Raw genomic sequence first — 22,639 nt, forward strand, 5'->3', positions numbered from 1 at the left:
GAACCATGGTTTTTGAGTTCCCTCCTCCATACTGTCACAGGAGTGTGACTCAATTACGCTAGGAGGTTACCTTCCCAGTCCTAGAAAATGAATCATAGCTGTGAGTGATTTAAGCCAGTCATGGTGGCCCAGTTCCCCTTGCCACTGGTTGGGATAAGCAGGGAAATGTGGCACAACTTTGACCAAACGAGGTGTGAAGGGAACTGGACAAGAGGCTTCTGGGAAAGATTTACCTCTCTGACTAAAGGTGACATGTTGGAAAATTTTCCCACTGGAATGGGCATATATAGTTGTGATGGCTGGTTCTGCTGTAGTCTGAGGGGAACCATACAACACACTGAAAAAAGCAAAAAAGAGAGACAAAAGTTCATGGGGCCTGATGACACCATTGATCAGCTGAATTAAACATCCCTGGTGATGCCTAATGAAGAATTTTTTGTTATATGAGATAATAGCTCTTATTGATTAACCCATTCTAAATCAATTCCCTTATTACTTTCAGCCCAAAGAGTCTCAATAAAAGAGGTAAGGGTTATTAATTAGGTCAGCTTCTCCAAATACGTAAATCAAAACATTATCCCCTGGACATGCTCTCCAAACCAAAGTAAACCATGATCAAATAAATATGGGAAATTAGACAACTGGTCATGGAAGTTAATGGTAAAATTAGCATATCAAAGGCTTGGAGCCAAATCTTTGCCTCTGCTTATGATCCTACAGCTTCCATTTAAGAGAGGAGTAAATACGTAGCATGTAGGTGAAAGAAAATGCTTTTGAATTGAAAATATATTTGATGCAGTAACCTCTCCCTCCTAATAACAAATCCATAAGACTGCCTGCTCTTGTCCACCTCTTGAACTTGAATCTATCATTAGCACTGGGAAATCAAGCAAGACTCTTGTGCTTTACAACTTATCTTGAGAATAGTCCACTGTCTCAACCCAAGGCCACTCAGTTATGGCTACACAGACCAGCTGCCCTGACCTTCACAATCATCATATAGTATCTTCCTATTAGTCAATAAGCAGTGATTATTAATCACCTGCCATAAGCCCCAAACTCTCTGAAATCTGAAGCAATATAAGATATGGTCAATGTTTTAGTTTCCTAGAGTTGCTAAAACAGATGATCAAAAACTGAGTGGCTTAGAGTAATAGAAATCTATTCTCTCATAGTTCTGGAGGTTAGAAGTCTTAAATCAAGGTCAGTAGGGCCACATTCTCTTCAAAAGCTGTTTTCGTTTCTAGCTTCTGATGTTTGCTGGTAATCCTTGGCATTCTTTGACTTGTCATAGCATAACTCTGCCTCTATCTTCTCTTGGCTCACTTCCCTCTATGTATCTGTGTCTCTCTTCTTATGAGGACTCCAGTCCTTAGGATAGCACCCACCCTAACCCCAAATCTCATCTTAACTCATTTTATCTAGAAAACCCTGTTTTCAAAATAAGTCACACTCTGAGGTTCTGGATGGACATAAATTTCAGGGGGACATTATTTTAATACAATACAGTCTATGGCTGAGGAGCATTTATGCTAGGTGGGTTTGCCTCAAATTTTCTTATTGACGGTGTTCTCTTTGCTTGTGGAAGCCATGTGGCTCAGAGAGAGGAAAGTGTTTAAATCATCTGGATGGATTTAGGAAAATGAAAGTTGAATGGAACTTTGAAGTATGGCTGCAATTTAGCCTGATGGAGGGGACAGGGAAAAATATTTTGGATTATGGAGATGAAAAAAAATTCATGAGCAAAGATATGAATCAATAGGTCTATTCTGGAAAAAAAAAAGAGAATTACTTGACCCCCTACTCAATCATACTGTGAATCCTGAGGATATATGTGTTCAGGCAATGAAAAAGTATTGTTCCCAAGGCCTAGACTCTTTCTCCATGGCTGGGTAGGGAGGTAGTTTGGAAAGGATAAGAGTGTGTGTGTGTGTGTGTGTGTGTGTGTGTGTGTGTGTGTAGAGGGTGGGGCATTGATGAATTTCCTTTATGCAATAAATATGGCTTGTCTGTCTCCTTGCAAGAAAGACATCAGGGATAGTAACAAGAGGGTGTTTTATACTTTAAGTAATCATAAAGGCTTAAGACAAAAGATGGGTGATGCTCATTTAAAACAGACATCTGAACACCAAATTAACAGGTCAAATTTAGATGTGGATTTTTTATTGGCTTAAATCCAAAGGAAAATTTAAGGTCTTGATAATTATTCTATATTTTTGTCAGTGTAATTTTTAGTCATCATTATGATTTGTGTATGTTTCTAAATTTACCTCCTAAATGTCTTAATAACTATTTATAGCCTTCTAAATACCTACAATATTATTTGTATGCTCCGACTATTAACTTTAGTCATTTTGAAGTAACTACAGCATGGTTCCATATGCAAAAAATTACTAGAGAAGACTCTGCTCTGCTTCTTATAGAACCAGCCGAGTATTTTACTTCCTTTTCCTTTATATAGTTTCTTTTCCCTATATATAGAAGGAACAGTTTTTAAAAGTATCTCTAATTCCTGGTCTTCAAAGCCTGCGAGAGCAGCCCTGAAAACTGTTTCCAGAAATAAGTTTCTATGCAACCTACTAATTTAAATCAGCCATCCCCAAATTTACAAATGGTGTTTGCTCTAAAATGACATCTTTTCCCTTCAGTACAACCACAACTTTGGTTCAATGTACTTTTGACTAATGTTACCATCCACAATGCCCCAGTACAGCCATTAACATTTTACCTGGAACCCTCAGTTCATACATAATGCGTCTTCTCCCTGTCACTGGCTTCTTTAATAAATTGCATCATATGCTGATGTCAAACTTTGGGTTTTAATGGCAATACTGTCTTTTTTTCCTGTCATCCATAGGATGGAATCAAGATGCACTATCCATTTTAAACCTAGGTGGTTAAACAAAATAGAAAAATATTTAGTGATCTAAAGGGTATTTGAAGTATGTTGGCCAAAATGTTGAATCAGGGTTCAGTGTTCTTTTCTTCTAAGTTTTTTTTTTTTTTTTTTTAGTATAGTTGATTTACAATGTTCCACCAATTTCTGCTGTACAGCAAAGTGACCCAATTATACATACACACACACACACACATTCTTTTTTTCACATTATCTTTCACCATGTTCCATCACAAGTGATTAGATACAGTTCCCCATACTGCTTAGTAGGACCTCATTGCATATCCACTCCAAATGCAATAGTTGGCATATACTAACCCCAAACTCCCAGTCCATCCCACTCCCTCCCCCTTGGTAGCCACAAGTATGTTCTCTATGTCCATGAGCTGTTTCTTTTCTGAAGATAGGTTCATTTGTCCTGTATATTAGATTCCAGATATAAGTGATATCATATGGTATTTGTCTTTCTCTCTCTGGCTCACTTCATTTAGTATAAGAATCTCTAGTTCCATTCATGTTGCTGAAAATGGCATTATTTTATTCTTTTTAATGGCTGAGTAGTATTCTGTTGGTATATATACTACATCTTCTTAATCTATTCATCTGTCAATGGACATTTAGGTTGTTTCCATGTCTTGGCTATTGTGAATAGTGCTGCAATGAACAAACAGGTATCTTTTTCAAAGAAAGCTTTGTCTGGATGTATGCCCAGCAGTAGGATTGCTGGATCATATGGTAGTTCTATATTTAGTTTTCTGAGGTACCTCCAAACTGTTTTCCATAGTGATTGTACCAATTTACATTCCCACCAACAGTGCAGGAGGGTTCCCTTTTCTCCACACTCTCTACAACATTTGTTATTTGTAGACTTACTAATGACTGGTGTGAGGTGGACCTCATTGTAGTTTTGTTTTGCATTTCTCTTACAGTGATGCTGAGCATTTTTTCATGTGCCTGTTGGCCATCTGTATATCTTCTTTGGAGAAATGTCTATACAGGTCTTCTGCCCATTTTTTGATTGGATTGTTGGTTTTTTGCAGTTGAGTTGTATGAGTTGTTTGTATATTTTGGAGATTAGGTCCTTGTCGGTTACATTGTTTGAAACTATTTTCTCCCATTCCATAGGTTGTCTTTTTGTTTTTTAATGGTTTCCTTAGCTGTGCAAAAGCTTTTAAGTTTGATTAGATCTCACTGGTTTATTTTTGTTTTTATTTCTATTGCTTTGGGAGACTGACCTAAGAAAACATTTGGCTAATGTCAGAGAATGTTTTGCCCATGTTCTCTTCTAGGAGTTTTATGATGCCTTATGTTTAAGGATTTAAGTCATTTTGAGTTCATTTTTGTGTTTGGTGTGAGGGTGTGTTCCAATTTCACTGATTTACATGCAGCTTTCCAATTTTCCAAGCATCACATACTGAAGAGACTGTCTTTTTCCCATTTTATATTCTTGCCTTCATTGTCAAAGCTTAATTGATCATAGGGGTTTGGGTTTATTTCTGGGTTCTCTATTCTGTTCTATTGGTATGTATGTCTGTTTTGTACTAGTACCACACTGTCTTGATTACTATAGCTTTGTAATATTGTCTAAAGTCTGGGAGGGTTATGCCTCCTATGTGGTTTTTGTTCCTCAGGATTGCTTTGGAAATTCAGGGTCTTCTATGGTTCAATATAAATTTTTGAATTGCTTGTTCCAGTTCTGTGAAAAATGTCATGGGTAATTTGATAGGGATTGCATTGAATCTGTAGATTGCTTTGGGTAGTATGGCCATTTTTATGATATTAATCCTTCCAATCCAGGAGTATGGAATATCTTTCCATTTCTTTGAATCCTCTTTAATTTCCTTGATTAATGTTTTAGAGTTCTCAGCATGTAAGTTTTTTACCTTCTTGGTCAGGTTTATTCATAGGTATTTAATTTTGGGGGGTGTGGATTTAAAGGGTATTGTGTTTTTACATTCCTTTTCTAGTATTTCATTGTTAGTATACAGAAATGCAACCGAATTCTGAATGTTAATCTTATATCCTGCTACTTTGCTGAATTCATTGATCAGATCAAGTAATTTTTGTGTGGAGTCCTTAGAGTTTTATATATACAGTAGCGTGTCATCTGCACAGAGTGACAACTTTACTGCTTCTCTTCCAATTTGAATACATTTTATTTCTTTTGTCAGACTGCAGTGGCTAGGACTTCCAGTACTATGTAGAATAAAAGTGGTGAGAGTGGACATCCTTGTCTTATTCCAAATTTTAGTGAGAAGGCTTTCAGCTTTTCTCCATTGAGCATTATATTTGCTGTGGGTTTGTCATAAACGGCTTTTATTATGTTAAGGTATGTTCCCTCTATACCCACTTTGGTAAGAGTTTTTATCATGAATGGATGCTGGATTTTCTACATCAAGTGCCTTTTCTACATCTATTGAGATGATCTTTTTTTGACTTTTGTTTATATGGTATATGACATTGACTGATTTGCATATTTTGAGGTTCAGTGTTCTCATATGAACCAAAATCTAGAGAATATTATAAATTCTTTGATGTCAAGGACTCTGTCTGTTTTAACATCTTAAGTACCTTGTTTGGCAACTGGCACATAACAAGCCCTAGAAAAATCTCTGATGATTCATCGAATAAATGAATGAACAAATGAATGTTTCTGAGATCTGTTCATAGTTGGAACTCTTAGGCAGAAGGAAAAGATCATCATTATAATTCATTTTTCTGTTTTAAACACTATTCTTTCTTTTCTACACCTCCTGTTGAGACACAAATACTCCCGAGTAAGGTGACATATTACACCTCCAGTACTGCTGAGGTTTAATGTGAGTGAGTTTATCAGACCATGATGCCATGCAACATTCCTGAAAGAGGAGAGATGCTAAATGCAGAGGAATTGTTGGAGAAAGTGAGGCCAGAACACGGGAGACCAATTTGACTGATCTGAGTATTTTTCCTAGGGATGGTCCTGTAAGAGAAATCTGTCCACAGCTGTTGTGATAGTTCTTGGGAGTACCTGCAGCTTTTGAAAAGTAGCATACATTAGGGAAAGAAAAGAAAGGTAGTTGGAGAGTGTATTTTTTTTTTATTCTGACCTAGTTTTCTAGTAATAAAATATATTTATTTCTCAGGCAACATTTTCCCCAGTAGGCAAATTATAACTAACAACATACAATTTTAGACTAACATTCTTTTTGCTAAGGGCTTCAGTCATAACAGGTATTATTAAGGGTAATAAGTACATGAGGAGGAAGAAAGGACAATTCTTTTATTGGAGCATTTGTGGAAGGTCCAGTCAATGTAGTTAAGAATGATGTCAAGTACCTTATTTTTCAGCTCTCAGGGATGACCATGATCTGTAAATGATTTTGGTAACCATCACACTGCTTAGGTAATGATGAATTCTGGTGGATAAAACTGCATCAGTCCTGTGGACGATTACGCCCTTGAAGGTAATGATACTGGATTTAAGGAAAATAGATGTTTATATGCAGAAATTGAAACAAACATTGAATGTTCAATCTCTGGTGCTGTATGCTATTAGGTTCCTGAAAAGAGAGAGGAATCTTGTATATTCACAGCTCAGGACAGGGTGTAAGCAACAGGAGAGCTGGGAAATGCGAGTCAGACAGCCGTCCTTCCTACAGCCAGTAGTGGTGCCCTTAAGAGCACCAGCTCCTCAGAAAGGATTCCTGTGGCCACTGCTTTTTGCTTTCTCCCCAGGCCTGGGTTTTCTGGGGTGCATGGAGTTAGAAGAGGGGCAGGTATGATGTACTGGTCAGTTTTGCCACATCTAATGCTGGTAGCCTAAAGAATATAGGACTATTTTAATAGTCACTCATAGTAGGGGCATTGTATTGACTTTAAAAATAGATACTACCTATTTAGGTTAGTTATAAAGGCTCTCCTTTAGACCCAAAGGACATACAGTTTTATTGGCGAACAATTAATACCCAGTCAGTTTCATCCATTTATTTAGCACATTGAGTACCTACTATATGCTCTATTCCAGGACTGGGTATGCTGCTGTGAACAAGACACCAGGGTCTCTGGATTCTTGAAGCCTATATTTAGTGGGGGTGATACACAATAAACAATAAATAACAAAGATACAGAGGTCACATTTGAAAAATAATTTCTAACTTGGAGGAGCTCTCAATATAATTGGAGAGGCTAATATATCATATACTTACTTATCAGATAAATATAGAAACTTATACAGTGACATAGAAGACCCTTTGTGGATTTCTGCTTGAAATCTAGTTTGCTCTGTTAGGAGGTATTTTACAATAGAGTCCTTTGACTTCAAGCTCACTCAGTTGTCTCTGGAAATTTTTACTTCTTAATGTTCTATCCCTTCCTGGTGATATTACCTGACTGAAGAAATTAGTATTCTGATGAGGCAGGTCATTGAAACACAGTGACTGATGACTAGCTTGCTGTTCTACAGAAAGTGAGAGTACTGGGACGGTCTTCACTGTGCTGTTTCCATTTTTCAGCTCTCGGCTCAGATCTCATCTCACAGAGTGGACTCTGACCATCCAATCTCTAGTCTCCTCCTCCCCCCAGCTCCTGCTGCCCTCCCCATTCTTTATCTCATTGGTTCATCCCAAGGTGCTTACAAAAAAGAAGAGCTAAGAAAAATTTGCGGATAACTATGAAAAGAAGGCAGAAGGCTTAAAATGTTACAGATAATTACAAATGGTATTATGTAGATTTAGAGAAAAAAGAGGTCACATCTTTTGTATTTCATATTTTGAACGATTTTCATCCTTGGAGAAGATTAGGCCTTTCATATACATACACACACACACACACATATATATTTTTTTTGAATCATTGGACAAGAAAATAAAGGTCTTGAAATGTTAACAAGATTTATGAACACAGGAACAAGGTCTTATAGAGGCGATTGAAATATGTGACAAGCATTAGCATTTCAGAGTAGTGATGAGCTATTTGTATAGATTGATGTGGCTAAAAATCAGACAAGGCATATTAAAAGCTGAGATCATTCAGGCTTAGGAGCAGCTGAATATGAGCAATTATGAAGCAGTTAAGCCATTAAATAAAACTGAATATCTTGTGAACTGCCAGAGCAAAAAGGCACCTCCGTGTGACCGAGAGCTTTATCACCAAACACTCTCCTCTCAAAAACATAAACATTAGGAAACATTGGTGCCAAGGGCAATGGAGAGGCTCTTTAAAGGCAAACCATTTCACATGTTGCTCAGGACAGCAATCTTATGCAGAGAAAGTGATCTCTAACTGGGCATACCAATTGTGTGAGCAGAATGTGGGGATAAACAACTAAGGCCAGCCTTTTGGGTTGGGGCCGATCTGGGACCCCGATAACACAGAGTCCTGGGGAGACTGGCTTACCTGGTTTCTGGCATGCTCCTGTAACTGTACATTCAGACTGGCTGGCTTCATCAGCCAATCCCTTCTGTGGAAAGGACTGTAAACATGGGTAATGTTGTTTTTGTGATGATGGTTATTCTAGTCCATTCTGTTTAGGTGTTAGGCACTTTAGCATGAGAGGGTTTCAAGAACACACTATAAGAAGGGAAATAATCCTAAAAACATCTGTTCTTTCCCCAGTCACTGTGACTTGGCTACATCATTTGATAGTAAATAGGATTACTCTGCAAAGAAAAGGCTGAGACAGTTTCAGAGTGGATCTGCCTCTATGCAATAATGCTGTGTCTATATGCATAAATCATTTTGAATGGCTTAATTGGTTGTCAATAGAAACATCTAATATTTATTAAGAATCTACATTGTGCTAGGCATGGGGTAGGCATCTTTACATATTTATTCAGGAGAAGCAGGATGTCAAAGTAGAAAGAACATGACAATTAGAGCTTCAGTTTTGGCATAGCCTCTAACAAGCTGGGGAAACTAAGCAAGTCATTTAAAACACTCAACAACTGTGGTGAAGGAAAGCAAAGCCTCTAGATGTGTATTTATTTTGCTGTTTAAAAGTGTGTGTATGTATGTATGTGCACATCTGTGTCTGGAAGAGACTATATTTCCTATTCCCTCCAGCTCTAAAGTTCTATGGATTGTACATCTATATGGCTTTATTTGTATTTTTGACACGTGTTATTTCTTGGATAATGTACGTATTTTCTCTTTTCTTTTTAGGGCTGCACCTGTGGCATATGAAGTTCCCAGGCTAGGGGTAGAATTAGGAGCTGCCGCTGCTGGCCTATGCCACAGCCACAGCAATGCCAGATCTGAACCGTGTCTGTGACCTATACCACAGCTCATGGCAATGCCAGATCCTTAACCTACTAAGCAAGGCCAGGGATGGAACCTGCATTCTAGTTGGGTTTGTAACCCACTGAGCCACAACAGGAACTCCCTGTTTGCTGTATTTTCTTTCTTCCACATCCAAGTTGGTTGTTAATTCCACTTCGATTCTTCTTTGAAATATCCCTCAAATGTTTTCCTCTCAACCAATCATTCTGTATTGGGAAGCCTGGTGGTTAAGGGCGGCAGGCTCTAGAATAGAATAGATTTGGGTTCAAATTCTTCCTTTACCATTTAGTAGCTGTGTGATCTTATAATCTTGTGCTGTTTACTATTTATTTAAACTTTCTCAAATTCAGCTTCTGTATCTGTAGAAGGGGATGGTAACACCAGCCTCTAAAGATTTTTGTGACTATTAAGTGAAAAAAAAATGCAAATAAAGTACTTAGTAAAATGACACAAAATTTCAATGTTAGCTATCCTTATATTGCTACATTATTATTATTGATAATGATTGTATTAATTTCCTACCATCACAACTATTATTTTCACTCTACCAGCTTTTATGAGACTGGTTTGCTACAAGAGCCCTGTAGTTGATATTCCTAATTCTTTTCATGGAGTCTACTATAATAAATAATTATACTACATGGTAGACTCTCTCTGTGTATCATTTTGGAGCACTTCTCTTGCTTTAGATTCAGGTTACATTTTTTTTTCCTGCAGTGTCGAATTTGCTGTTTATTTCACTCAGTGTATTTTTCATCTCAGAAATTGTATTTTTCATCGATAGAAATTGTAATTGTGTCTTTGGGGTACTATACATATCTCTCCTTAATTTGCTCATATTTTCTTCTACCTTAGTGGTTTCCAGCCAGAGGTGATCTTGCCCCAGAGGAGACATATAACAATGTCTGAAGATAGTTTTGCTTGTGGTGGGGGAATGCTACTGGAATGTAGTGGCTAGAAGTTAGAGATGCCGTTAAACACCCTGTAACGCTCAGGACAGTCCCATGATGATTTACCTGGCCCCAAATGGCAGTGCCAAAGTTAAAAAACCATGCTCTACCTTCTTGAACATATGGAATATAATCATAGTATATGTTTTAATATCTTTGTCTACTTGTCCTATCATCAGTTTCATTTCTAAATTTATTTTGACTGATTGTTTTTTCTCCACATTATGCTTCTTCGCATGCAAGGTGATTTTTCATTGGATGCCAGCTACTGTGAATTTTATTTTCTTGGGTACTGGATATTTTTGTATTCTTTTAAATATTCTTGAACTTTGTTCTAGATACATTCAATTTACTTGAAAACAGTTTGGTCACATAGGTTCACTTTTAGAACTTGTTGGATGGTAACAGAGTAATCTTTAGTCTAGGAGTCATTTTTCCTCACTCCTGAGTCCATAGCCTTTCGAGTACACTACCTGATGCCTTGTGTGTTATGAGGTTTTCCCCTCTGGTGGGGGTAAGGGGAAATGGAACTATTTTCAGACATGTGTCACCTCTGTGCATTGCTTCTTTACAGTGGTCTTTACTTGGCCTTGTAGTTTCCTTTTATGTTGCACAGGGCAGTACTCAGATGAAGACATGAGGAACCCTCTGTACATCTCCTGAGCATGGTCTCTGTGTAGCACTCTCTTCTCCAGAGCTGTGTGCTCAGAATTTGTGCCACCTTGGGCTCCGTTCTTAAATAATTGGCTCTGTTTCCTCCACTCAGGGAGAAAGCCAGATTCTGTTTGGGTTTCCTCTCTTTGTTTCAGCCTAGAAACTATCTTTAGGCAGTAAAAGGGGATGTTAGAGGTGGAACTCATCTGGTTTGTTTTCCTTTACTCAGGGATCCTATTGCCTTTTTGCCTCCTACTGCCCAATTTCTGAAAACTATTGTTTCATATGTTTAGTCTGTTTCTGAAAGTTATTTTAGGTGGGCAGGTAAACCTGATCCCTGATATTCCAATGACCATAAATAGAATCTCACTTAAAAAGCAAAAAGTGCATGGATAGTGTTATATATTGTATTAAAAAAATCCCATTTTCGTTCTGTATCTGTGCTTCTAGAAACATTATGTCTTCAGAATCAAACTTGCTTTGGTGCTGAGATCTAAACTCACAAGGTATCCATTTACCAGAATTTCCTCTGAAATTTTCTATGTTGCTTCACTTCTACTCCCTCCTGTGATTCTCCTCTTGAGAATCTATTCTTCAGTGCTTCCCTTTTACAACCTTTTAACCTCCTGTATCCTATTACTTGCTCAATTAACTTGGGCCTTTTTTGTTTGCTTTTAGCCTTTTCTGTAGTCAGGTCCTAAAGTTTAAGTATGGCTCAATAATTTATATGTCTGTTTGTTGGTTACAATGAAATTTAATGGTGTATTTATATTGCAGTATTTATTAGCTTTGAAATTCCAAATAGAAGTATCCATTTTCTGCCCTCAGTGTAGGCTCACATTTTAATTACCTTTTATGTATTAAAGAATATTTCTTTACATGTTTCTAGTAACTTTTTTTTCTTAAACTCTTTCATTAAGATATGTTTATTGAAAAGGATGGGGCCAGGAAACATAATGAGAACTGGGGAATAAAAGCAAAATGAAATACAACCAACTCCCAAATTTAAGTGCCTAATAGCTGTCCCATCATTATTTCTCTTGGTGGAATGATGTTTTCAGATTTTCTAAAGCTAGAGAATGTTAGCTCTTCATGGTTTATGTCCACTGGCCTAGAAATTACTAATCCCAATGCTGTAATAAGCATAGCTTAGGTGAGCTTGATCTGGCTACGGGTTTTTTATGTTGCTCCATGTAGTATGATGCTTGACAATAAAGCCAAGGATTTAGGTTGAGTGGCTCATAGATTAAAGATGGGAAATGTGGAGTCTTTCATCTTTTGGTTTCTAATTCAGAGCCAATCAAGAAGTCATTGGATTTAATGACCTCCAGTTAGAGGATCCTGTGAAATAGGCTGTTGCTGTCAATCCCATTTTTAATGGACAAGAATCCTCATAATTCAGTATCCTTTGTTCCATAGGGTTGATAAATTAGCTGTGAATTGAATGGTTTCTGGAAACAATTTCTCTCTTCCTCCTCAGAGCTTAGGCAATTTGATAGGATAAACTGTAGAAGTGTAACCAAACTTTAATACTGATCCAAATATGTTATCTGGAGTTGTTCCAGGATTTGGGGCTCATGTGGAGAATGGGGCATGATAGAAAGCAAATACTATGAAAGTTAAAGGAAGTTGGGCTCCACCAGTGGCCTGACAACTTAGCACTGTGGAAAGAGGTTAGCAGTCTTCAAGCCAGAGAACACTACTCATTCCAAGGGTCAGCAGCTGTTTGAATTGCCAGTGTAAGACCTTGGGGTCAAGGTCAAGAGGATAATAAAATACTAGCACTCCAATGAATAGTAGACTGAAGTTACTAGCAATAGTTTAAAACAGAGGCTCTATTCTTTACAAAAAGTCTCTTACATATTTCCCTATAGTGAGAACAGATGAGCCAATATAATAAAATAGCATGTAAATTAAGTAGGATAATGCAGAATGAAAATAGATTATGACAAAAGTAAGAGGTATGAACAACCTGAATTTAAATTACTTGAATTCAACTTTATCTACTTGGGGGGAAAAAAAAAAGGAGAGAGAAATAATTTAAATGGCGTGGTTGCCATTTCACCTAATAAGTTGAGACAGGAGATGTGAACCCAAGTTGTTCCCTGGGTTGGTCTCAGTTCTTATGTGCTTTTCACACTGAGTATTTCTCTGTACCAAGGGTGATTAAAATGTTTAATGAGAATTAATTTTCATACAGGTTGGCCACTAAAAGCAAGCTAACAACTTCATCTGGTGCTCAATCAGAGAAAAAACAGGGGGGGGGATTATAAACCTTTATAATGTATTTTTTTTCCAAGGGTAATTTTGATTCTGTATGATTTAATCTCGAGGACTGACCACAGAACCCAATTTCCACAAAAGATGCAACTCCATTCAAAAGGCGAAATACCTGGCACATGGTTGGTAGTCCACAAATATTAAGTGAATGAATATATTAATATTAGATATATGAGCATAGTGACAGGGAACCCTGTTTTAGAATATTCAATAACTATGCTAGAAATGCCTCTAAGAATTGCCTTAGCCACCATATATGTATGTGGATCATCTCTATATCTACCCATTGATTGATTGATCTATCTAAAATATAGGTGTAGCCACCACCCATGCTGGGTACTAAAGGATAACCTCAGTAAAATTTTAGTAAAATTTGAGTTGTAATACTGAGAGGTACATTTTGTGACTTGCTTATCTTTGAGTTTAAAAATACATTTCAGTCATTAAAACGAAAACAATGAAAGAACAGTTGTTAAAAGCACGCATTGTGAAAAGAGTCCACATAGATAGAAATGCACCTTGTGAAGTAAAATGAATACTGGAACAGCCAAGAGGTTCATTTTAACCTTCCACTGACCCTCCTAACTGACTGACCTTGGGTGAGCAAGAACTTTTCTACTCTCAATTTCCTTTTCTGTAAAGTGAGAAAGTTGGATCAGAACAGCTTCCGAGGCTCTTTAGAGTTTAAACATTCTATGGTGGGTTTTAAAAAACCAACTTGGATAGTGGTTTGGCAGATTAAAGGATTAAGCGATTTTTATTAGATCACTTTTCTTTTTCAGAGGTCTTTAGCATGGTAATTTGGTATCAACAGAAGGGCCAGTCTTTGGGAGCTAAGATTTCCACGTAGATACCTAATTTGTACCTATTTAGAAACACTCAACAATACTGTCTGGAAGTCTCCTCTTAATTCAGTGGTTGTTCTGAAATTTTAGGATACATAAATATCAACTAAGGGGTTTGTTAAAAATGTACATTCTGGGGTGAGGCCCAGGAATCTTAACTACTTATGAACACCCTAAGTAATTCTAAGTGATGGTTGCTGAGCTTATTTTGAGAAACACTGATTTAAGGTATAAATAAAATTGTCTTTGGATAGGAAACAGCTCAAGAAATAATCAAGTCCAATCTTCTATCCTCAAAGGCAGAGTGAGTTTACTCTCAAAGTCCACCATAAAAAGGGATTATGCAACATCCTAGTTTTAACTTATTCAGATCTTTAGGAATTCCTTCTTTGTGTTAAACCTAAGTCAATCCTGTTTCACTTTTATAGTTGCTTTTCTGTGCTGGCCCCAATACTTACAGTAAAAATTCTTAAGCGATCATGAAGTCTTGGAATTGAAAGTGACATCAAGGGATGGCTTTATTCAGTTCCCTGCTTTTTGGCTGGACTAGAATGAAATAAATTAAAAAAAGAACAGTGAAATGATTAGAAGGCTAATATAAAAAGATTTGTTTGGTAAAATACCTCAAAGGCATTTTGGAACACACAAAAAACTAGACAAAAATGGGGAAGCAATTAGAGACATTTCAAAGTGTAGAATTTTCCTAATCAGCTATCCTTGGGTAGTCATCTTTAAAAATAAACAACTGTCTTGGAGGTCAGTAGGTAACAGGTAGGTAAGTATGATCTATCCTCAGAGATTTGTGGAGCTATGGATGGGCCACAGCTTAAGTGGAGAAGGAAGATAATGAGAATAAGAATAAAAGCTATTACCCACTGATACTTGGTACCACTAAGTCTCCAGCTAGCCAGTGTATAGACTTCAGTCTATAGGTACTGCCTAAGGACCTAAGAATTATTTTCAAAGTCAGCCAAAGCTCACCACACTGCCTTAGTGTGCGGTAGTGGGGTTGGGTTGGAGGTGGTGGTAGAAAGGATGAGTTCCCAGAGGTTACGTGAATGGCTGTTCTTTGTAGTAACCCTGTGAGGGTGGGGGTGGGGAGCTTGTGGTGGTGGCAATAATGGGCAATGAAGTTCTGGCTTTCACTTCATTGCCCTTTTGACCCCCACAAATGTATCCCATGGACAAAATCATTTTTGGTCTCCAGTCTGAACTTTATCTTTGATTCTGAATCAAACAGCATAACAGCAAAAGGAGACAGTGTTGGAACTGGGAGCTGTGCTTGGGAAAAATAACAGAAATAGGTCAGATAAGGCTGGCCAAAGATGTCAAAAGTAAAGTGAGATAGAGTCTCAGATTAGTGTTTTCAGAAAACATCTATCACCTCTCTTCTTTTTTTTTTAATGAAGCAAAATCACATTCTTTAAACAATTTTTTTTAAAAAGATTGAAGTACAATTAAGAGAGTTCTGAAAAGAAATACCTTTTGCAATTTTGTTAAACACTGCATGTGAAGTCATTAAGTTACTCTTTGCTCTATGGCTCTGCACTTATTTAGAATTTATCTTCATGATAACTTGTCCGAATAGTTTTAAAGTTTGTATTGAATTTAAACAAATAATCTGAATAAATAATTTTCACTGTGGATATATTTCCCCATCTCTTTTCCTTAAGTGAAATTAAATTTTATCAATATTAATTGTATAAAACTAAGTAGTATTTAATTCAAATTTATTTGATAATCAACACTGGGAAAATATCCTTTTCAAAGAAAAAAAATCGATGGCCTCAAACTCAAGTACCATTTTCCCAGAAACTTCTGAAGACCTAGCTATGTCATGTGTTTTCTATACTCCCTTAGTTTCCCATGGATGCTTCCACCACAATTCTTACTATGAGTACTACAAGAAAATAGCACAGCAGCGAAGGCAAGTGTATAAGCTAAAACCTAAAGTCTGAAGTCCAACCTGAACTCCAACATTTACCACTTGTGTGATTTAAGACGAGTTAAATAACTGTCTTAGACTTGGTTTCTTCATCTGTCAAATGACCATATCACTAGTATCTACTGCTTAGAGGTGACATGAGGATTAAATGAGATGATCCATGTCAAATGCTCAGAACATTGACTGGTATACATGGATGCTCATTAAATTTACCTAGTTATGATAATTAATTATCTGGCCCCTCCTCTGTACTGTGGGTTCCCACAGGGCACAATTCATATGTCAACATTCAGATTTATTCCTTTGAGTTCCTGGCATATACTCTGTACTCAATAGATGTTGAATGAAAAAATGCTTTATTCTTGGTGACAGTGCGGGATCTAGCTTGCAAAGGGAATTAAACAATAGTAGACTGCCAAAAGATTATGAAACTGTGGTGCTAAGAGGGCTCTAATCTTTTTATTTCACTGACGTGACTTTGTCCCTAGTGGTCCTGTGGTTGATACAAAGACATACAACCAATTGTTGGGAGCTGTGGAACCAACACCTAGGACATCTGATTTCCTGGCAAAGGCTTTTATGAGCAAATATAAATAACTGAGGATAATGTGATAATTTATTAGGTAATCTTAATTGGCAAAGAAAGGGAGATACGGTTAAAAGAAAAGCCTTCTAGAAAAATCACTGACTCAGGTCCCATGCAGCAAACTAGAATTCTTGGCATCAAGGCACTGGGCTACTGTGAGGTAGCAGAAAAGTTCTGCCTTTGAGGTAGAAGGATAGTGTTGCTTAGGGGGTTGGCCTTAGCTGTTAAGTCAGAAAAACCTGGGTTCTAATCTCAGCGCTGCCTGGAAAATACCTTAGAGTTTTTTAAGCTTTGTTTCTTCACCTTTAAAATGCAGATAGTAATACCTACTTAGAATTTTTGAGGACCCTATGAGAAAACTTATATAAAGAACATAATATTCAATAATTAGTAGATTAGCTCTGTGGCCTTTGAAACTTTATTAGATTCTCTAAGCCTCAGTTTTCATGTCTGTAAATAGGTGTAATAATCTGTAATTTGCAAGACAGTTGTAAGAATTAAATGAGATAATGAATGCAAAATTTCAATAAAAGTTCTTTTGAAAAGACCTATTCTATTGGTCTTTTTCCTACACTCTTTTGTTTCTTCTGCTTGTGTTCCCTCTTTCTTCTCTTCCCCTATCCAAGGATCATAGGCCTTAGATTACCCTCTGGTGATCCAATACTTATTGATGTGCCAGTTCAAACTTGACCTTCTTGTTAGCAACCCCTGCTTCTAAGTTTCCAGTCAAATACTCACAGTTCTTTTAGGGTTCATTGCATCCGGGAATCAGTGAGAAAAGTGACCTGATTAAAGCAATTCACAATGAGATCTAGAAAACTGATGAATTAACTCAGAGACATTTACGTCTTACAGCTCATGCTAGGAGAAACAATCTTACATGGGAAAAAAAATCCATAGAATTTGTTTAGTCAAAGAAATCAGGAATATCTCTGTGGAAGGTAAAGAAATATTTTGTGGAAGAAATCTTTGGGGAGAGTTTACTTTCCTTCTCTGGCAACATTTTCCTCAATACATACAAAAGAAGAAAATGGGTCAGCACCCCCAGTTTGGAAAGGTTGCCACTTACAAGAGGTGAGAGTAGATGTCGGTTTTTTGGACTTGGGTATTTTATAGGTCTAAGTGTCTCTCATTTGTACGCCTTCTATAGAGATATACTCTGTAAGAGCTCAGTTTTGGAGGCAGCCCCAACTTCCAAAAACATAAACTTTTTTTCCTTGAGAGCACAATGGAACCCTCTATTTTTGTCTTGGCTGGAAATGAAAGGGAAAGCTTCCAAATGTTTCAAATCCTCAGATGTCTTTAGTTTGGAAGGAATAATACGAAAAATGAAGGCTGGCAGGATTGTGATTGAAGTCTATAAAGTCATGAAAGGTCTGAGCAGGGTGAGTATAGACATGCTTACTAAATCTTTGAAAGCAAGGGCCAAGGGCAATGCCTTAAAGCTTCAAGGGCTAACTCACTGCACTTAACTACACCTTAACAAACATATGTTTAGGTACTTAAAGGAAATACAGTATATTCTAAGAGGATGGATTAAGTTGGCAAATTTGTAGATGTCTACCTCAAGAGGTGCTAACTGGACATGTGTATCTAAACTTAGGGAAGGGTTTACATTGTTAATGTTCTACATTGAATCAGCAATTGAAAGGCTTGGATTAGAATACTTCTAAGTGTCTGACATTCTGTGGCTTTTTACATAATTAGTGAAAGTTATGGGATGCTTCTAGGTACCTCCCTACTCTTCAGAGTTTCACAGCCTGTAAGAAAGTAAGTTCCTCAGTATCAAAGTTGGAGACTCCCTGAGGGATCCAAAGGGTCTCAACTTTTAAGTTTTTCTTTTGTCATGATGCTGGGGGAAAGCAAATACCCTTTAAACTAGTTTATGTATTCTTAATGGCTTACATTGTTATGTGAAAAAACAAAAGAAGAGAATGTTTGAATCCTTAGGATTTGTCAGATGCTCCTGATGAAATCATGTTCTTATTCACAACATGGGTATACCTATTTAGTAAAGTTCTTACACACACACACACACACACACACACACACACACACACACACACACACACACACACGTCTTTTTAGGGCCACATATGCAGCATATGGAAGTTCCCAGGCTAGGGGTTGAATTGGAGCTGTAGCTGCCACCTATGCCACAGCAACACTGGATTCAAGATGCGTCTGCAACCTACACCACAGCTTGTGGCAGCATTGGATCCTTAACCCATTGAGTGAGGCCAGGGATTGGACCCACATCCTCATGGGTACTAGTCAGGTTCATTACTGCTGAGCCACAACAAAGCTCCTATATTTGTTTTTTGACCTACGGTAATTTTATTAGTTTCAAAAAAACACAGTGCTCAATTCAAAATGGTTTGTGTGCTTATAGTAAATTATTGATTTGATTAAAAATGCAGTAATTTCTTTAAATTTCAAAAATAATGGATTCATTTTCAGAAAGAAAGGGCTATAACATGTGTAGTCACATAACCTGATAATCTCAGATAATTGATATTTAATATTGCTCAACAGGATATTTTCCCCTATACAGTAAATAAAAAATCTCAAATATTAAGTCATGTACGTAGTGCATATGAAACATTTAGAAGAAAAGAAAGCTCTCTAATTTAACTCAAGGTCACATGCTTACTGTCGGAGCAAAGAGGGAGTTGTGAAATTATCCAGGGAACTTGAAACAGTCTAGACAGTCAATCCAGATCATTCAAAAAGATATGCTAAAGATGCTCATAAGAGTATGAGAGTTACCTGCTAATATAAAGATGTAGTTTTGGGACAAATCAAATTTAGTGTTGCTTAGTAAGCCATAAGTTCTTTCTTGAAATCCATTTTAACGAAAATATATACACTTAAAATATTTCCATAGATAGGATATTATTTAATAAATTAATATATTTTATTCATTTATTATACATACATACCCACAGAGCCAGAGAAATATTTTAAATATAACTTAATGTATGCAAATATTTAATTTTTTCATGTCAAAAGGTGGGAATTAACAAAGCTTGTAAAACTCAGTGGATTATACAAAAATCCAAGGACCCCAGATCTCCTTTTCATGGAGGAGGAATAAACCATGGTTCTGCCATCAAATTATCCATTGACTACATTTAGGCAAGTCCTTTATTCTTTTATAATTTTTTCCACTTGTAAAATGGAGAAATTAGAGCTAGACGGACACTTGGAATCGATAATCTCTACGTATGGCTTAACTAAAATGTAATAAAATATATCTGTACACATTTATATCATATAGACACACCACAACAGGAGTATGCAACAGTTTGCTAATTATGTAACTGGGAGAATAAATAGCAAATTATTAAATTATGCTCTTCTTTACTCTTTTCTCAAGGATAATTGCTGGGTAGCTCAAGCTCCCAATTAGTAGGAACTCATTTAATGATTGTTGAATTGAATTGACTGTGACCCATAGTACATAAAAATGTGTTTAAATTCCACCTAGTATGCTTGAATTTCATAAACCTTACATTCCACACTAGGGAAATCAGCCTGATAGACGGTAGATTTCATTAACAAATAGTTATTTTTGAGAACAGAAATATAAACAAATCATAGCTTGTACATGAACCAATTCCCCTTTCCAATGCAGGCTGAAGGCCAAATGTGTAAACATACGTCCTGAAGGCTCTCTCTTAGATAAACTGACACACTAATTCTGCCAGTGCAATGGCATGCCCCTGCCTTTCTTTCCCTTCTCAAACTGTCATCATTTTATGACTATGATCATCCTGGGTAATTCTCAGATAATATCTTTGCCCAGAGAGCTGAACTATTCAATGCTGTAAGTTACCAGTCACTATGGCTATTGAGCCATTGAAATGTGACTAGTTCAAATTGAGATGTGTTAGGTGTAAAATCCACAGTAGAGTTCAAAGATGTAGTATGAGTAAAAAAATGTAAAATACTTATTACTATTTTTATATTGATTATACATTGAAATGATAGTTTTTTTAAACTAATTAGGATAAATAAAATGTTATTAAAATGAATTTCACCTGTTTATTTCAACTTTTTAAAATGTGGCTTTCAGAAAATATAAAATTACCTAAACTTATCCATGTTTGTGCCTTACATTTTATTTATGTTGAACAGTGCTTCTCTCGAGTATTGGCTAAACACAAATCTTTCCCACTGGCTCTTTTTCAAAAATTTTCAGTGGTACTTTAATCACATTCATGTAATCTACCTGTTCTTTTTAGATTTCAAGGCCATCTCTAACCTCCACCATTCCCATTTAACTGTTTTAGGAAGAAATTTCCCCTTCCTTTCTTGAATGCACTGTTTGTTACCCCTTTTCTCCCTATCTCCATTGGTGCCAAGGGTTTGAGCAATTTCATTCTTCTCATACTTATTGATTTTATTGCTCTGAACAAGTGGCTGTGCTGGACTCTGGGGCTATAGTCCCTCCACCCTTAGAAAATACAGCCTAATGGAAGAAAGAAATGACAATACAAGTCATAAGTGCCATGATGGGGTGTGGACAGAGTGCTAAAGGATACACAGATGCGCTCCTAACTCAAACTCAAGAGTTTAGAAAAGGTTGTTACCAGAGGAATTTTAGCCTCAGTTGAGGCCTGAGGAATGAGTCTGAGTTTACTGGGCAAATGTCAGGTGAGACTGGGGGGAGGAAAGGGTCAGTATGAGAAAACCTTGGTGACTTAGTGAGATGAAGAAAGTGGTATGGGTAAGAAAGGGGATAGGAAGTTTGAGCCATTTGACAGAGCTGGCCAGATTGTGAATGCCATGCTAAGGAACTTTGTCATATATACACTTTTGCATTTTCTCTCTTAGCTATCTGCTGTATCTGGTTCTATTTATGGACCCAATTCAGCCTTTTCTTTGTCCTTCCCCTTTGCCACACAATGCTACTGTGACTGCTCATTAAATTGTCTATTCTCTACTCTGAATCTGGATTTGGGCATGTGACTTTTTTTAGAAATTATTAAAAAATTGTCTATTCTCTACCCTGAATCTGGATTTGGGCATGTGACTTTTTTTAGAAATTATTAAAAAGTACTTGTGCATTTTCTCTGTGATTTTGTACTTTGCTATTGTCATGAGAGGGGGACATGCCCTGGCCAGCCTACTGGTCCCAGAAGGAAAATGAAAGATATGTGAGGAGAGCTGAGTCACCCTGGTCAGCCTAGCTAAGGTCATACCTGACCAGCCTATGGCCTGTAAACCTCTAGACATATGAAAGAACCCAGCCAAGATCAGCAAATCCACCTAACAATCCCAGATACAGGAGCACTGAATGCTTACTCTGCATGTAATTATTTGTTATTCATCATTATTGTGGGAATGTATAACTTATTATGCATGATCCAAGTAAATCATATTCTCCTTGAGGGCATATCCTCTTCCTGGTACTCAAAGAAAACTAGTAATTAATAGATTTAGACTTTCTTGGGTTGTCAAAGATTTTAATGCCATAGTTATATTCATGAAAAATGGGAACTTAGAGACTTGTGGCTGCCTGATGGGAGGGGGAGGGAGTGGGAGGGATCGGGAGCTTGGGCTTATCAGACACAACCTAGAATAGATTTACAAGGAGATCCTGCTGAATAGCATTGAGAACTATGTCTAGATACTCATGTTGCAACAGAACAAAGGGTGGGGGAAAAATGTAATTGTAATGTATACATGTAAGGATAACCTGACCCCGTTGCTGTACAGTGGGAAAAAAAAAAAATGGGAACTTAAGCCAATGTTGATGACCTTTCTAAAACCTTCCAGCAGGGATAAAAAGAGCACCTATTTTATACCATTTTGCTCCAGTAAAAGGACCCATTGGCAGCTCCTGAAAGAGGAAAGGGGAGGAGGCTGAATGTGATTGGTTATGAACCAAAGAGAAGCCCCTTTTGCCCCCCAGGGGGTCTGATGGGATTTAGGATACCTTATAGGGTGGCATACATACCCTTCAAAGATGGCTGACATGGGAGAAATGCTCAGAACAAATTCTGGAATTTAAATCTCATTTGATAGTTTTTTTAGAAAGCCTGTCCTTCCCAGTAAAGCTTGGTTCTGACAGATGCTAAGTAGACTGCCAGGGAAAATTGCTGAGCTTCATGGACTTTGGTCAGGTGGGTCAGAGTTGATGGCACTGTGTCAAAGTCACTTTCCATCACCAAAGGAATGAGAGAGACTGCTTAAAAGATCCAGCTTCACTCTATTTTG

The 22,639-nt window shown here is 37.2% G+C and overlaps 1 pseudogene; it reads right to left on the reverse strand.

Moving 5' to 3' along the window:
• Window positions 1–6,514: 6,514 nt before the first annotated feature.
• Window positions 6,515–22,639, reverse strand: part of LOC100518695 (uncharacterized) — a 65,599-nt pseudogene continuing 49,474 nt past the window's right edge.

Source organism: Sus scrofa, chromosome 15, assembly GCF_054392235.1.
Source record: "Sus scrofa isolate SSC_HxYL_T2T_F1_AM1 chromosome 15, Sscrofa_HxYL_maternal_Yorkshire_Landrace_v2.0, whole genome shotgun sequence".
In the NCBI taxonomy this organism is placed as follows: domain Eukaryota; kingdom Metazoa; phylum Chordata; class Mammalia; order Artiodactyla; family Suidae; genus Sus; species Sus scrofa.